Consider the following 18,509-nt stretch of genomic DNA (forward strand, 5'->3'; position numbering starts at 1 on the left):
GTAGTTTTCTGGTACCATCTTTAGGATGCTCTATGTATAGTTTCATGTCATCTGCAAACAGTGGCAGTTTTACTTCTTCTTTTCCAATTTGGATTCCTTTTATTTCTTTTTCTTCTCTGATTGCTGTGGCTAAAACTTCCAAAACTATGTTGAATAACAGCGGTGAGAATGGGCAACCTTGTCTTGTTCCTGATCTTAGTGGGAATAGTTTCAGTTTTTCACCATTGAGAATGATGTTGGCTGTGGGTTTGTCATATATGGCTTTTATTATGTTGAGGTAGATTCCCTCGATGCCCACTTCCTGGAGAGATTGTATCATAAATGGGTGTTGAATTTTGTCGAAAGCTTTCTCTGCATCTATTAGATTATCTTATGGTTTTTAGCCTTCAATTTGTTAATATGGTGTATCACATTGATTGATTTGCATATATTGAAGAATCCTTCCATTCCTGGGATAAACCCTGCTTGATCATGGTGTGTGATCCTTTTAATGTGTTGTTGGAGTCTGTTTGCTAGTATTTTGTTGAGGATTTTTGTATCTATGTTCATCAGTGATATTGGCCTGTAGTTTTCTTTTTTGTGACATCTTTGTCTGGTTTTGGTCTCAGGGTGATGGTGGCCTCATAGAATGAGTTTGGGAGTGTTCCTCCCTCTGCTATATTTTGGAAGAGTTTGAGAAGGATAGGTGTTAGCTCTTCTTTAAATGTTTGATAGAATTCGCCTGTGAAGCCAGCTGGTCCTGGACTTTTGTTTGTCGGAAGATTTAAAATCACAGTTTCAATTTCAGTGCTTGTCATCAGTCTGTTCATATTTTCTATTTCTTCCTGGTTCAGTCTTGGAAGGTTGTAGTTTTCTAAGAATTTGTCCATTTCTTCCAGGTTGTCCATTTTATTGGCATATAGTTGCTTGTAGTAGTCTCTCATGATTCTTTGTATTTCTGCAGTGTCGGTTGTTACTTCTCCTTTTTCATTTCTAATTCTGTTAATTTGAGTCTTACTTTTTTTTCTTGATAAGCCTGGCTAATAGTTTATCAGTTTTGTTTATCTTCTTAAAGAACCAGCTTTTAGTTTTATTGATCTTTGCCATCATTTCCTTCATTTCTCTTTTCATTTATTTCTGATCTGATCTTTATGATTTCTTTTCTTCTGCTAACTTGGGTTTTTTTTTGTTGTTGTTGTTCTTCTTTCTCTAATTGATTTAGGTGTAAGGTTAAGTTGTTTATTTGAGATGTTTCTTGTTTCTTGAGGTAGGCTTGTATTGCTATAAACTTCCCTCTTAGAACTGCTTTTGCTGCATCCCATAGGTTTTGGGTCATCATGTTTTCATTGTCTTTTTGTTTCTAGTTATTTTTTGATTTCCTCTTTGATTTCTTCAGTGACCTCTTTGTTATTTAGTAGTGCAATGTTTAGCCTCCATGTGTTTGTATTTTTTACAGATTTTTCCTGTAATTGATATCTAGTCTCATAGCTTTGTGGTCATAAAAGGTACTTGATACAATTTCAATTTTCTTAAATTTACCAAGGCTTGATTTGTGACCCAAGATATGATCTGTCCTGGAGAGTGTTCCATGAGCACTTGAGAAGAAAGTGTATTCTGTTGTTTTTGGATGGAATATTCTATAAATATCAATTAAGTCTATCTGGTCTAATGTGTCTTTTAAAGCTTGTGTTTCCTTATTTATTTTCATTTTGGATGATCTGTGCATTGGTGAAAGTGGGGTGTTAAAGTCCCCTACTATTATTGTGTTACTGCCAATTTCCCGTTTTATGGCTGCTAGCATTTGCCTTATGTATTGAGGTGCTCCTATGTTGGATAAATACTTTCATAAATACTTTCAATTGTTATATCTTCTTCTTGGATCGATCCCTTGATCATTATGTAGTGTCCTTCTTTGTGTCTTGTAATAGTCTTTATTTTAAAGTCTATTTTGTCTGATATGAATATTGCTACTCCAGCTTTCTTGTGATTTCCATTTGCATGGAATATCTTTTTGCATCCCCTCACTTTCAGTCTGTATGTGTCCCTAGGTCTGAAGTGGGTCCCCTGTAGACAGCATATATATGGGTCTTGTTTTTGTATCCATTCAGCCAATCTATGTCTTTCGGTTGGAGCATTTAATCCATTTACATTTAAGGTAATTATTGATATGCATGTTCTTATTACCAGTTTCCTAATTGTTTGGGGTTTGTTACTGTAGGTCTTTTCCTTCTCTCATATTTCCTGCCTAGAGTAGTTCCTTTAGCATTTGTTGTAAAGCTGGTTTGGTGGTGCTGAATTCTCTTAACTTTTGCTTGTCTGTAAAGATTTTAATTTCTCCGTTGAATCTGAATGAGATCCTTTCTGTGTAGAGTAATCTTGGTTGTAGGCTTTTCTCTTTCTTCACTTCAACTATGTCCTGTCACTCCCTTCTGGCTTGCAGAGTTTCTGCTCAAAGATCAGCTGTTAACCCTATGGGGATTCCCTTGTATGTTATTTGTTGCTTTTCCCTTGCTGCTTTTAGTATTTTTTCTTTGAAGTTAATTTTTGAGAGTTTGATTAATATGTGTCTTGGCGTGTTTCTCCTTGGATTTATCCTGTATGGAACTCTCTGCGCTTCCTGGACTTGATTGACTATTTCCTTTCCCATATTAGTGAAGTTTTCAACTATAATCTCTTGAAATATTTTCTCAGTCCCTTTCTTTTTCTCTTCTTCTTCTGGCATCCCTATAGTTTGAATGTTGGTACATTTAATATTGTCCCAGAGGTCTCTGAGACTGTCCTCAGTTCTTTTCATTCTTTTTTCTTTATTCTGCTCTCTGGTAGTTATTTCCACTATTTTATCTTCCAGGTCACTTATCCGTTCTTCTGCCTCAGTTATTCTGCTATTGATTCCTTCTAGAGAATTTTTAATTTCACTTATTGTGTTGTTCATCATTGTTTATTTGCTCTTTAGTTCTTCTTGGTACTTGCTAAACATTTCTTGTATATTCTCCATTCTATTTCAAAGATTTTTGATCATCTTTGCTATCATTACTCTGAATTCTTTTTCAGGTAGACTGCCTATTTCCTCTTCATTTGTTTGGTCTGGTGGGTTTTTACCTTGCTCCTTCCTCTGCTGCATATTTCTGTTTTCTCATTTTGTTTAACTTACTGTGTTTGGGGTCTCCTTTCACAGATTGCAGGTTATAGTTCACATTATTTTTGGTGTCTGCCCCCAGTGGGTGAGGTTGGTTCAGTCGCTTGTGTAGGCTTCCCAGTGGAGGGGACTGGTGTCTGTGTTCTGGTGGGTACGGCTGTATCTTGTCCTTCTGGTGGGTGGGGCCGTGTCCAGTGATGTATTTTGGAGTGTCTGTGAACTTAGTATGAATTTAGGCAGCCTCTCTGCTAATGGGTAGGTTTGTGTTTCTGTCTTGCTAGTTGTTTGGCATACCGCATCCAGCACTGGAGCTTTCTGGCTGTTGGGTGGAGCTGTGTCTTAGTGTTGAGACGAAGATCTCTGGGAGAGCTCTTGTCAATTGATATTATGTGAGGTCGGGAGGTTTCTGGTGGTCCAATGTCCTGGACCTCAGAGGCTCACGCCCGACATACAGCTGGAGCACCAAGATCCTACCAGCCACATGACTCAGAAGAAAAGGAAGAAAGAAAAAAAAAACAGAAACAAAAAAACAAAAAAACAAAAAAAACGAACAGACAGACCCTAGGACAAAGGGTAAAAGCAAACCTATACAGACAAAGTCACACAAAGAAGCATACATGTACACACTCACAGAAAGAGAAGAAGGAGAAGAAAATAATATATATATTATATATATTATTATATAATATATATTATATATTATATATATATAAAAGGAAGAGAGCAACCAAGCCAATAAACAAATATACCAGTGATAATAAGCACTAAATACTAAGCTAAGATAAACATAAAACCAGAAACAAATTAGATGCAGAAAGCAAACCTCAAGTCTACAGTTGCTCCCAAAGTCCACCATCTCAATTTTGGGAACATTCGTTGTCTGTTCAGATATTCTTCAGACGCAGGGTTTATCAAGTTGATTGGGGGGATTTAATCTGCTGCTCCTGAGCCTGCATGGAGAAATTTCCCTTTCTCTTCTTTGTTCACACAGCTCCTCGGGTTCAGCTTTGGTTTTGGCCCTGCCTCTCTGTGTAGGCCACCCTCAAGAGTCTATTCCCCCCCACCCAGAGAGGAGGGGGTTAAAGCAGTGGCTGAGTAGGGCTCTCTTGCTTACTCAGGCTGGGGGGAGGGAGGGGTACAGTAGTCATAATTGGAATGCAGGGCGAGCCTGAGGCAGCAGAGACCAGTGTGACGTTGCAACAGCCTGAGGCACGTGGCGTGCTCTCCCAGGGAAGTTGTCCCTGGATCGTGAGACCCTGGCAGTGGTGTGTTGCAGAGCCTCCTGGCAGAGTGTGGATAGTGACCTGCACTTGTACACAGGATTCTTGGTGGCAGCAGCAGCACTGTTAGTAGTTCCTGCCCAACTCTGGGGTCCGAGCTGATAGCCACGGCTCGTGCCCATCCCTGGAGCTAGTTTAGGCGGTTCTCTGCCTTCTGTGAGCACACTGGAAGGAATTCCCTCTCCTTGAGCACCCCGAAACAAAGGTCTCTTGCCTCTCTGGCAGGTCCAGACCTTTTCCTGGACTCCCTCCTGGCTAGCTGTGGTGCACAGCCCCCTTCAGGCTGTCTTCACACAGCCAACTCCAGTCCTCTCCCTGGGGTCTGACCTCTGAAGCCCGAGCCTCAGCTCCCAGCCTTAACCCACCCTTGTGGGTGAGCAGACAAGCCTCTCAGGTTGGTGAGTGCTGGTTGGCACTGATCCTCTGTGTGGGAATCTCTTCGCTTTGCCCTCTGCACCCCTGTTGCTGCACTCTCCTCCGTGGCTCCAAAGCTTCCCCCCCACCCACCCCCCATCTCCGCCAGTGAAGCGGTTTCCTAGTGTGTGGAAACCTTTCCTCCTTCACAGCTCCCTCCCAGACGTGCAGGTCCCATCCCTATTCTTTTGTCTCTGTTTTTTCTTTTTTCTTTTGCCTTACCCAGGTACATAGGGATTTTCTTGCCTTTTGGGAAGTCTGAGGTCTTCTGCCAGCGTTCAGTAGGTGTTCTGTAGGAGTTGTTCCACATGTAGATGTATTTTTGATGTATTTATGGGGAGGAAGGTGATCTCCATTTCTTACTCCTCCACGATCTTGAAGGTCTCCAAAGCTGCAGGAGGGTATGGCAAGGTTTATCCCTGATATAATGAGGCCTTCTAGAGAGGAGGGTGTCTTCTGAGCAGGACTGAAAATGGTTTGCCCTTCTTAATGCAGTTTCCTTTCTCAGTCATCTTTGTTCAACTAGCCTTTGTTTACATTGACCCCTCTGCCTCGGAAGTCCTTTTCACCTGCACCTGGCCGACTCCTGGCCATCCTCAATGGCTGAGTTCAGGAATCACCTCCCTACCTCCCATGATGCCTTGGGGTCATCCTTGGCTTCACATTTCACCTTTGTCTACAGTGATCCCTTTACCAGCCTATTTCCCCCACTAGCTCATGGAGAGAAGGGGTTGCATCTTATGCATTTAAAAAATTTCCTGCCCCTAGCTCTGTGATTGGTATTTAGGAGAAATGCAATAAAAGTCTGTGGACTGGAAGATATTAAACTACTAATAAAATTCCAACTGTCAGAGCTTTCTTTGTAAGCATAGATCTGATAACAGCTTTTCTCTACTCAGAGATGTTTATTCTGAAACAATGAGGACTATATGCCGGATAAAGCGCAAGACTTGCAGCCAGCTTCTCCCTTGCAAGACCAGGGAGAACCTGGCTGGAGACCTGTTTAACCCAGGTGACCTAAGACAGATTAGCCAGAGAGAGAACAGAAATCGGAAGGAAGGAGAAGCAAAGGCCCAGCTGGGTGACCATCCTGCTTTGGTAGCCACATCCCAAAGGAACAATTGCCTTAGCTCCTCTCTGTGACAAGCCAGCTCTGTCTACTCAATCCCATCTGATCACTGGGAACCTCCTGGTGGAGCATCAGAACCTATTATGTCTCACGTGTTATCTCCTCTAAGGAGCTCAGGTGATGATGCTCATGTGGCCAGAGGTGCTGTGGGCTTCTTCTCCCTGTCAGGTGACAACAGTGATCTCAGGTGACAAAGCTGTCAGTCATGACCCCAGGAGGCCTTTAAAAACCTAGGAGAGCAAACCACACTACAGGGCAGTGACTCCCAGTCCTGGCTGTACATTAGAAGCACCTGGGTAGCATCCAAACCTCACCATATTCAGGCAATACCCCTGATAAGTGAACCAGAATGCCTGGTGGTGGGATCCAGGTGTCAGTAATGTTTAAAATTGTCCAGGTAATTACAATGTGGCAAGATGGAGAAGCACTGCTGTAGGAGTGGGAGTGGTACAGGGCTAAGTCAGAAGAAAGAAACTCATTAACCTGGCTTTTTTCTGGGCCATATGTGCTTCCTTCATAAAAACAGTTAAAGATTAAGCTGCTTTTCTCCTTCCCCTCCCCTACAGTGGTGAATAAAATAGACACAGTTCTATGCATCATGGAGCCTATAGTCAAGTAGAAGAGATAGACAATGAACATTATAAATTATGAAAATTCCATGGAGAAGAAAGCAGGGTGCCACGTGGAAAATAACTTATTTTATATTGATTTATAGGGAAGTGAAATTGAAGCTGAGACCTACAGAATAGGAAGGAGCCAGTCATTTGAAATGATTGGAAGAGCATTCCCAAGCTGAGGGATCAGCATGTGCTAAGGCTCTATGACAGGAGAACGCTTGGTGTGTCTACTCCAAGTCAACATCTACCACAAACATTCTCTTATTACCTACTCTGTGGCAGGTAGAATATAGAGATGGCAGGCATGTTCCATACATTGAGGAGTTTATAATTCAGTGTGTAGAGAAATAGATTGCAAGAAGCAAAGTTTAGCAGGACTCCCGGGGGAGACATTTAACTCTGCCCAATGTATGAAGTGGTATATATGTATGGGGTTGATCAGAGGTCTCAGGTGGGAGAATTAAGGCTTTGAATGATGACATAAACCAGCTCTTTTGTCAGATGCTCTCTTTGACATCTGTGGGGAGAATTTTCCAGATTGATAGGGGACAAAGTGCCACAGGTACCAGGAAGCACATGTGTAAAGGCATGGAGGCATCAGAGTGTTTGGCATGCTTGGGGAATGAAGAGTTTGTGTATCTGGGGCTTCAGGCGAGGCCATATGCTGTGATGCGGGTGTGGCTGGAAACAGGTGAAACTGATAAATGAATGATACTAGGGACTCTCTCTGGGTTACCTGGCATTGGGGTTACGTAGGATGGATGATTCTCTAATCCCAGAAGAGGCTGCAGGTCCCGTGGGACCTGGATAGGCTCTACTCCTCGGTCAGTGTTAGCTGTGCTGAATTCAGTTTCCCATGGAATGGGGGCTCCCAGTGTCTCCAGGTGCAGCAGTCCTCCACACACCTGGCACTTCAGCCTGCATCTCTTGGTGCCTGGGTCCCAAACGCTTATCCTTTGTCCCCTTCCTGGGGCAAAGACACTTTCACATTTCCTCCTTACAAATGGAGAACAACAAGGGGTAGAGCCCTCTGATGACCCACTGTATACACAGCTGTGCTGCAGCCTAAACATCCTTCTCCACAGAATGCCCAGAGGACGGGGCTGGGCACACCTGCTGACCCTCTGCCCACAAGTTCCAGGTGCGCCAACTGATGCTCGCTGCTATTTGTTCCAGGCTCTTTCCACCATGAAAGGGATGCTGGGGCAGGGAAGAGGTGAAGATGAGGCTGCATGGTTTGGTGGGTCTAAGTTTGGAAGGGTCTCGTGGGCCATGAAGCTTGAACTTCAAACTTAGGAATGAGGAACCAGGGAAAGATTTCCAGCCTGGGAGGGCCATGGTCAGATCTGTGATTTTGAAAGACTTCTCTGTTGGCTAACGTGGAGGATGGGCTGTAAAAGAATGATACTAGACACGGGGGTTGCTAGAAATGTTAGCTCCCTGAGAGCCAGCCGTTTTGTTTCTTTTGTTTACTGCTTTTCTCCAGGGTCTGGGACAGTGCCTAGCCCATGGCTGGTGCTCAATAGATATTTGATGAATGAATGAGAGCAGTTAGGAAGCTATTGTCCTGGTCCAGGTGAGAGATGATGCTTAAACTTGGTCAGTGGTTTGGGGATGGAGAAGAGTTAGAGATATTGAGACAGTGTGGAAGGAGGGTTTAGGATGGGACAGCACAGCTAGAATGGCTTTACTCCTTCAGCCAGCACCACGGACAGAGAATTCAATAATGTGGCTATAGTGGTAAGGACTGCTGGTTGACATAAGATTCTCATAAGATTCTCTATTTTCCATCCTGGGATTTGGGCTCCTACCCCAAGGAGTCATGGGCTCCATGATGGGCATCCTCTTCCAGGAGGTCAGGCCTGGGCACCATACTACCCTTGGTGAACTCCATGATACTTTGGCTTCCTGGTGCAGTAGATGGAATTGTTATTGCGTTTGTTGTAGTGCACAGTAGAAGACCTACAGAGTTCCTGTCTCTGGCATATTTTTCTATTTAAAATGGAAGGGATACTGTTACAATGAAACTTTCCTTCGGGATGCTTTCAAAACTCAATCTCCCATCCTGCACAGTGCCCTTGATAATCCACGTAAAAGAATCCCCAAATCTGGTCTACACACGGGCAAACTGTTGTTTATTCTCTAGATTTTATTCATATGTTTGGTTTTTATGATTTTCGAGGCAATTTGGGCTGGTCAATGATCAGCAAGGCCGCAGGAGTGCTGGCAGTACAGCTTTAAGGTATTTTCTGGAACCTGTCTTGGGCACTCTTTAACGGTGGCTCACAGGACTGCATTGTGATTGTGACTATACTAATGATGATCTCTCACAGTACAAATTATTTAACAGCATTGCCTAATTTATTCTTTTCAAAACCCTTTGTATGTGGCACGTGACAGAAGACCCATCTCCATTTTACAGATGTAGGAGCTGGAACTCAGACACTGATTGCTAACAGATGGCCCATCTGGGGTCAGTATCCACACTTCTGACTTCCGGTCCAGCGGTCTGTTTATTTCCCCACTATGAGCTGGGCAATGTGGGAACTCCAGATTTTATTGACTTGGTGGTTTGTGATATGGTTTGAGGGAGGTCAGGTGACCTCTCTCTGCCTGGAAAGGAGGAAACCTGTGATTCTCTCTCTCTTTCCAAATTTCCAAAGAGGAAGCAACTCTCAGCCAGAGCAGGAGCCTAAGTCTTGTTTGTAGGCAGTGGGGTGTACAGGTGGCTCGTTGCTGTGTGCCGCGGGGCAGCAGTAAATTGATACTTGTTGATCTCCAAGCCTCTGGCAGAGATGGGGAGGAAGGGATGGGAAAGTGACATTTTTGTAAATAACCACACCTGGTTCTAAGAGCAGAAGGACCGGCATGTCCCTATAGCCTCATCAATTACCATCAACCTTTCACAAAGGGAGCCCTAGGGGAAAGAATCTCTTCACACTCTTATGATTATTTATAGACACCCCCTCCTGTCCACACTCTGAGGGGAGTTTGGTTTGCTCAGCAGTGGCCTCCTTCCAGATGTGTTTATATTTCCTCCAGGCCCAGGGGAATGCATCCTTCTGCCCCTCCATTACATGGAGCAGAGAGGATGCCTGGCACTGGGACTTAATGAAGATGTGGAAGGAGAGACAAGGGGCAGCATGCCTGAATTCCTCAGCTAGATTCATGTATCTCCCGGCGATCACTGATTGAGTAGCCACTTTGCTGCTAAAGAAGGCAGTTCAACACGGTGGTTAAATAAACATGATTTGCAAGCAGATAGACCTGGATTTAAGTCCCAGCTCTGCCCTTTACAAACTGTGTGGCTTTGGTTAAGTAACTTACAGTTTCTGCCTCCATTTCCTCATCTATAAAATGGGATAATAACATCTCCACTCAGGGTCATTGTGAGGTTTGAGTGCAAAGGGCTGAGCAGTGCCTGACACAGCAGGTGATATGTATGTGGTGCCTGTTCTTTTAAAACGTTTAAAAATATGGAATGCTTCACGAATTTGCATGTCATCTTTGCACAGGGGTCATGCTAATCCTGTCTGTATTGTTCCAGTTTTAGTCTATGTGCTGCTAAGTGAGCACTGGTGCCTATTCTTATAAGACACTACCGTGTGTGTGTGTGTGTGTGTGTGTGTGTGTGTGTGTGTGTGTATGTGTGTGTGTGAGTGTGTGTGTGTGTGTGTGTGTGTGTGTGTATGTGTGTGTGTGATTTGAAAGAAACAAGCCTGAAGAAACAGAGGCAGTGTGGGCAGTACAGGCAGGGAATTTCTGGTTCAAAAGTAACTGTTAAAACCTAGAGAAGGAGAGATTGCCACAGACAAGGCAGGTCAGAGGGGAATTCTTTGCAGAAGAGGTGACTGAGCTATCTGAGTATCTGAGGTATGTTATTGGACATGCCTGCAGGGTACCCACCACCTGACTGTGGGTTGGCAGAATGCCTTAGACCAGCTTTTAAGAAAGGATGTTTTAGCCTGGGAAGGAGGCCTGGGCTGCCAGTGTCCTGTGTTAAGGCTTGGCAGCCTCTCCAGATGGAGAGTTTTGTTGGCATGCCACACTTTGAGTGGAGCATTTGTTTCACAGGTAATCCAGTCCCAGCAAAAGCGAGGCTGCCTAAAATGACAAAAAAAAAAAAAAAGAAAAGAAAAAAGAAAAAGAGATACATTTTGGCATTTTAGGATTACAGGGCTTTGCTTAACTTCTGTGATTTTATTTTGAATCTTTTTTGAATCTTTTCCTTTAATGCTAAGAATCTTGGTTCTTAATGACAATAGCATTATTGCTTATTTGCTTTACCCCATTTTTAACACACACATATATTCATATAAAATCAATATCAAATATATGATTAGTGAAAATATTATTATATCAAACAATATCAAATATATGATTAGAGAAAATATTATTATTATTGCAGTTCTTAGGTATATCCTACTAGAGACATATAGTTGAATTACTGTATTTTCAAACCATTTAAAATAACACACCTCTGCGTAATTAAGCTATCAACTCAATGTGCAATTAGGGTCCTTTATTTTATTTTGCCCTTGATTTTAGGAATTGCCTTTTTCATTCTGATTTAACATTTTCATGGTTCTAAAGTTGAATCTAAAAAACAAGGTATTATAGGGCTTCCCTGGTGATGCAGTGGTTGAGAGTCTGCCTGCCGATGCAGGGGACACGGGTTCGTGCCCCGGTCCGGGAAGATCCCACATGCCACGGAGCGGCTGGGCCCGTGAGCCATGGCCGCTGAGCCTGCACATCCGGAGCCTGTGCTCCGCAATGAGAGAGGCCACAACAGTGAGAGGCCCGCGTACCGCAAAAAAAAAAACACAAGGTATTATTCAGAGAAGTCCAGCTTCGATCCCAAACTCACCTCTCTTTTTTCTCCTTTCCCTTTAGACAACAATTTTATTTACGTTATGGTTTATCCTTCCATAATTTTTTACATAAGCAAAACCACACATGAATACATATATACTCTCTTAGATAGATGGTAGCTTATTATATACACTTTAGTCCACCTTTTTTTTTTCCCCCACTTAGCATTACATTCTGGAGATAATGGCGTAACAATGTATACATATTCCACATTCCTTTCTGTAGTTGCATGGTACTTCACTATCTGAATGTGTTATAGTTTATTCAACTAGGCCCCTGTTAATGGACATTTGGGTTTTTGCTATTACAAATAAAAAAATGTGGTCATGTTTTTGTGTTTCTGTCAGTGTTTCTTTAGGAGAGATTCCTACAAATAGGCTTCCTGGGTCAGAGTGCCTGTGTTATTTTGCTAGATACTGCTAATTCCCCTTCATAGTGTTTGTACCTTTTTGCATTCCTTTCAGCAATGATGGGAGTGCCTATTTTCTCAAAGCTGGAACAAAAGAGAATTTATCAATCTTTTGGATTTTTGCCACTCTGATAGGTGAAAAATGGTATATTAGTATACTTTAAGCTTGCCTTTTATTATGTGCACAATCAAGATCGTTTCAGATAAATAGGAGGCATTTGTATTTAGTTTTCTGTGATTTGTCTGTGCGTATCTCCAGTCTTATTTTTTCTCTATAGGATTATTGGTCTCTCATTCTTTTTAAAATTCTTTATATATTGGAAATATTAACTCTTTATCTATGATAAAAGTTGAAAAATTTCCCCCAGTTTGTTATTTGTCTCTTTCCTTTCTTTCTGGTGTTTTTTTACTACGTAAGTAAGCAATTTTTTTTCTTATTTTCATGTAATAAAATTCATTAATCTTTTCCTTTATGGTTCCTAGATATTGAGTCAGAGGTAGGAAGGTTCCCCCTCACACCTGGATTGTAGAATAATTCAGACTTGTTTTTTCTATACTTGTATTGATCCATTTAATACATTTAACTTTCTCATCCACTTGGAATTTATCTTGGTATACGATGTGGGGAATGAATACAATTTTATCTTTTTACATGTGGCTATTCAGTTAGCCCATACCTTTGATTAAAAAGAACATCATTTCCCCCACTAATTTGAGAGTCTGCCTTCATGGTATACTAAGTTTCCAAATACAATTAGATCTATTTCTGGATTTTCTATTTTGTTTTATTGGTCTATGCATGTAACACCACCACACTCTTTTAGTTAGCAACATTATAATATGTTTTAAAGTCTGATGAGGCTATCCCTTTCTTACTTCTCTTTTTTTCCAGCTGTTTTTTTAAAAAAATTTTTCAGGATTTTCCCCTCTTGGCTATTCTTGCTTATCTTTTCTTCCAAATGAATTTTATAATAAACTTATCTAGCTCCAGAAAGAAATTTAGTCATATTTTTATTGGATTATATTAAATTCATGAGTTATATTAAATTAAATTTTATGAATTAGCTTAGGGAGACCTGAAATCTTTGATATTGAATCTTCTTATCCAAGAATATGGTATATCTTTCTATTCATGCAGGGTTATTTTTGTGTATTTTTTAATTGTTTTATAGTTTTTCTTCATAGAGGTTTTGGGCATTTCTTGTTAAATTTATGCCATCACATTTAATTTTATTTGGCTCTCACAAATGGGGTTTTCTTTTCCAGTATAAACTGATTTTTTTTTATATACATGAAAACTTGATTTTTGTAGATTGATTTTATAATCTATTTCACTAAATTTTTTTGTTTGTAGTCATTTTCAATGGGTTCCTTTGGGTTTTCTAGATACGTACTTATATAATTCTTAGCTCTTGTAGTATGATGGATAACACAAATGGATTTTAGAGTATTGAATCCACTCTACTTGGTCATGATGAATATTTTGATGTGCTGTTGGAATCTGTTAATTATTTAATATTTTTATTGATATTTAGAAGTGATATTGGTCTATAGTTGTGTTTTGTTGATACAATCTTTGCAGATCGAGATTGAAGTTGTACTCACTTCATAAAATAACTTAGAAATAGAATTTCCCTGAGAAACAATCTGGACCGGGTACATTTTTGTGGGAAAGCTCTTTTAATACATCCTCTATTTCTTCTGTGGTATTATATATGTTTAGACTTTCTGTCTCCACTGGGGTTGATTTTGACAAGTTGTGTTTGTCCAGAAAATTATCTGCTTCATCTACTTTTCCAAATTTATTTGCAAAGAATTATATAAAGTAGATTCTTGTCATGTTTTAAAAAAGTGTGCAGTTTTGATGGTTATTTCCTCCTTGTCATTTCTAATTTTATGTATATGGCACACCCCCCCACCCCTGCCTTTTTTTCCACAATTATATTAGCTAATGGGTTCTTTTATTATGCTCTTTTTTCAAATAATTAACTTTTGGATGTATTTATTAGTTCTATGTTTTTCTGGTTCTAACTCGTATCTATTTTTTCTTTTCCATTATGGTTTATTACAAGATATTGAATATAGTTCCCTGTGCTATACCATAGGACCTTGATGTTTATCCATTCTAAGTGTAATAGTTTGCATCTACTAACCCCAAACTCCCAGTCCATCCCCCCTAACACCCCCTCCTTCGCAACCACAAGCGTGTTCTCTATGTCTGTCCGTCTGTTTGCGTTTTGTAAAAAAGTTCATTTGTATCATATTTTCAATTCCACATGTAAGTGATATCATATGGTATTTGTCTTTCTTTTCGTGACTTACTTCACTTAGTATGATAATCTCTAGGTCCATCCATGTTGCTGCAAATGACGCTATTTCATTTTTTTAATGGCTGAGTAATATTCCATTGTATATATGTACCACATTTTCTTTATCCATTCATCTGTCAGTGGACATTTAGGTTGTTTCCATGTCTTGGCTATTGTACATAGTGCTGCAGTGAACATTGGGGTGCATGTATCTTTTTGAATTAGTAACTCACATCTGTTTTGAGATATAATTTACTTACTGTAAAATGTATTATGGGTACAGTTTGATGATTCTGACATATTTATATACCAAGACAACAAAACACCAAACAAGATAGAAAACAATTCCATCACACTAGAAAGTTTCTTCTTTCTCCTTTCTGGACAACTTCCTATGCCACCCCAGAGATAAAAATATTCTTTTTTTAAATTATATTTATTTATTTTTATTTGGCTGCAATGTGTCTTAGTTTTGGCACGTGGAATCTTCATTGCCGTGTGCGGGATCTTCGTTGAGGCATGTGGGATCTTTTAGTTGCGGCATGCTAACACTTAGTTGCAGTGTGCGGGATCTAGTTCCCTGACCAGGGGTCAAACCCAGGCCCCCTGAATTAGGGGCATGGAGTCTTAGCCACTGGACCACCAGGAAAGTCCCAACAATTTTCTAATATTTATCACTATAGTTTAGTTTTGCAAGTTCTCAAACATCTTACATAGGATCATATAGTACATACTATTTTGTGTCTGACTTGTTATACTTAATATATTTTTGAGACATACATTCTTGAGTGTATCAGTAATATGTTTTTAAAAAAATTTCTGAGTAGTATTACACATTTTTTATAGCACAGTTTATGCATCTGTCTGTTGATGATTTTGGTCTGTTCCAGTTTGGGCTATAAAGAAAAGCTGCTGTAAATATTTTTGCCCAAGTCTTTTTGTGGACACATGGTTTCATTTTTCTTGGCTGAATACCTAGAAGTGGAATAGTTGGCTCATAAGGTAGGTGTATGCTAAACTGTATAAAAAACAGGTTATTCCACTTCTGGGTATTTATCCTAAGGAAATGAAAACATTAACTCAAAAATATGTCTGCACCATGTTCATTACAGCATTATTTATAATAGCCAAGACATGGAAGCAACCTAAGTGTCCACCAATGAATGAATGGATAAAGAAAATGTAGTATGTCTATCTATATATATACAATGAAATATTATTTTTCCATAGAAAGAAGGAAATCTCGCCATTTGTGACAACATGAATGGACCTTGAGGGCATTATGCTAAGTGAAGTAAGGCAGAGAAAGACAAATTCTGTATGATCTCACATATATGTGGAGTCTAAAAACAAAACAAAACAAAAAACTAAACTCATAGTTACAGAGAACAGATTGATGGGGGGAGGGGTTTGGGTTGGGCAAAAAGTACAAACTTCCAGTTATAAAATAACTAAGTCCTGGGAATGTAATATGCAGCATGGTGACCATAGTTAATAATACTGTATTGTTTACTTGAAAGTTGCTAAGAGAGTACATCTTAAAAGTTCTCATCACAAGAAAAAAGATTTGTAACTATGGTGACATATGTTAACTAGACTTATTGTGGTGATCATTTAGCAATATACACAAATACCAAGGCTTTATGTTGTACACTAGAAACTAATATAATGTTATATGTCAATTATACCTCAAGGAAAAATATGAAGAAGCTAAAAAAATTTTTTTTTAGAAAGGAAGCAGGAATTATTTTTCCAAAGTGTTGTACCATTAACAATCCACCAACATGTGAATGTTCCAGTTGCTCTAAATCCTCGCCGCCGATTAGTATTATTGGTCTTTTAAATTTTAGCCATTCTAGTGGGTGTGGAGTGATATCTCATTATGGTTTTATTTTTAATTTCTTTGGTCACTAATGTTGAGCATCTTTTCATGGTGCTCATTAGCCATTTATATATCTTCTTTTGTGAAGTGCTTTTGAAGCATTTGCCCTTTTTATTGAGTTTTTGGTCTTTTTATTATTGATTTATAAGAGTTCTTTATATATTTGGATACAATTTCTTTGTCAGATATATGTTTTGCAAATATTTTCTCTTAGTCTGTGACTTACCTTTTCCTTAATTCTATTTTTTGATGAGCAGACGTTATTAATTTTGGTGAAGCCCAATTTATTTTTTTTTATATATAATGCATTTTGTGTCCTCTCTAGAAAAATTTTCCCCTACCCCAAGTTCATAAGGCTATTCTCCTATGTTTTCTTCTAGTTTTGTTGTTTCAGTATTTACATTTAAGTCTATTTTCTATCTTGAATTAATTGTTGTATATGGTGGAGGTGTTTGTTTTTGCTTGTTTAGCATGCATATCCAGTTGTTTTATTCCTTGGAAGGGCTTTTCTTTCCCCATTGGACTGCCTTAGCATCTTTGTTGAAGATCAGTTGTCTATACATGCATGGGTCTATTTCCATTTTCTCTGTTCCACTGTCTGTTTGATCAGTCTGTTCAGTCTTACACCAGTACTACACCACCTTGATTACTTTAACTTTAAAGTAAGTTTTGAAACCAGGCAATGAAAGTCCTATGACTTTATTTATTTAATAATTTTATTTATTTATTTTTGGCTGCGCTGGGTCTTCATTGCTGTGTGCGGGCTTTCTCTAGTTGCAGTGAGTTGGGGCTACTCTTCATCGTGGTACCCTGACTTCTCATTGCGGTGGCTTCTCTTGTTGTGAAGCATGGGATCTAGGCGCGTGGGCTTCAGTAGTTGTGGCACATGGGCTTAGTTGCTCCATGGCATGTGGGATCTTCCTGGACCAGGGGTTGAACCCATGTCCCCTGCATTTGCAGGCGGATTCTTAATCACTGTGCCACCAGGGAAGTCCCAGTCCTATGACTTAAAAAAAAAAACAACTTAACACAACTGTTGTGGTTATTCCATATCATTTGTATTTCCATTTAAATCTTAGAATCAGTTTGTCAATTTCTATAAAAAAGCTTTCTGAGATTTTGGGGGGGGGTGGGTTGTGTTAGTTTGATAGGGCTGCCATAATAAAATACCACAGTCTGAGTGGTCTAAACTACAGAAATTTATATTCTCACAGTTCTGAAGGCTGGAGATCCAAGATCAAAGAGTCAGCAGATTTACTCTCTCCTTGGCTTGCAGATGGCTGCCTTCACGCTGTGTCTTCATATGGTCTTTCCTCTGTGCATGAGCATCCCTGGTGTCTCTTTGTGTGTCCAAATTTCCTCTTTGTATAAGAACACCAGACAGATTAGATTAGGGCTCACTCTAAGGACTTTATTTTAACCTAATCACCTCTTTAACGGCCCCATCTCCAGATACAGTCACCTTCTGAGGTTCTGATGGTTAGGGCTTCGACCTGTGAATTTTGGGTGGGACACAATTCAGCTCAGAACAAGATTGTATTGGATCTATATATCAATTTTGAAATAATTGGCATCTTCACAATATTGAGTTTTCCAATCCAAGAACATGTTCTATCTCTCCATATATCTTAGTCTTCTTTAATTTCCAAGAGATCTCTTACAGGTTTCAGTGTAGAGGGCTTGCATATATTTGGTTAAATTTACCCCTAATATTTTCTGTTTTTTTGTTGCTATTGTAAGTGATATTTAAATGTTTTTTCAGTCGTTTGTGATTAGTATATAGAAGTACAGTTATTTTTTGTATATCGACCATGTATCCTAAAATCTTGTTAAATTCCCTTATTAGAGTAGACATCTTTGACTTATTCCTGATCTTAGAGGAAAAGTGTTCCATGTTTTGCCAATAAGTATGGGGTTAGTTTTAGGTTTTTCATAGATATCCTATAACACCCTCAGTGGTTATGAAAGTATATCTTTCAGATTTCCAAGTGTGGGAAGCTTAAAGACTGACAGCCCCAGTAGCTGCCACACTTCCCAAAGCCTTCTCCCAGCCAATGCCTAGGAGATGTGGGGTTCCTATGGTGGGAGACATTGGCTTGAGGACTCCAGGATGGCCTCACCCAACTCTCTCAAAACTGCACTGGAGTTTCAGATACTTCTGCACCATCTGCCTTCTTCCTTCCTCCTTCACCTGAGCTTGGATTCATATCATGATCTGACAAGTCTCTCATCCTCTTCCAGGCTGCCTCATTTCCTCTAATAAATCTTTTGCATGTCTAATCCTATCTTGGTGTCTGCTTCTCAGAGGACCCATACTTACACAAAGACTGAGGAATTCCTCTTCTATTCCTAGTTTGCTGAGAGGTGTCTTTTTTTCCTTTAGTCATGAATATGTATTGAATTTTGTGAAAAGATTTTTCTGCATTTACTAAAAAATCATATGATTTTTTTTTTCTGTTACACTGATTGCTTTTTAAAAGTT

At 39.8% G+C, this 18,509-nt stretch overlaps 1 non-coding gene across 1 annotated transcript; it reads right to left on the minus strand.

Moving 5' to 3' along the window:
- Positions 1–10,025: 10,025 nt before the first annotated feature.
- On the minus strand, positions 10,026–10,131 carry LOC132526645 (U6 spliceosomal RNA). Its single transcript, XR_009542636.1, has one exon. It is a non-coding gene; the product is annotated as a U6 spliceosomal RNA (small nuclear RNA).
- Positions 10,132–18,509: the final 8,378 nt, after the last annotated feature.

This window comes from Lagenorhynchus albirostris, chromosome 9 (genome assembly GCF_949774975.1).
Source record: "Lagenorhynchus albirostris chromosome 9, mLagAlb1.1, whole genome shotgun sequence".
NCBI lineage: Eukaryota > Metazoa > Chordata > Mammalia > Artiodactyla > Delphinidae > Lagenorhynchus > Lagenorhynchus albirostris.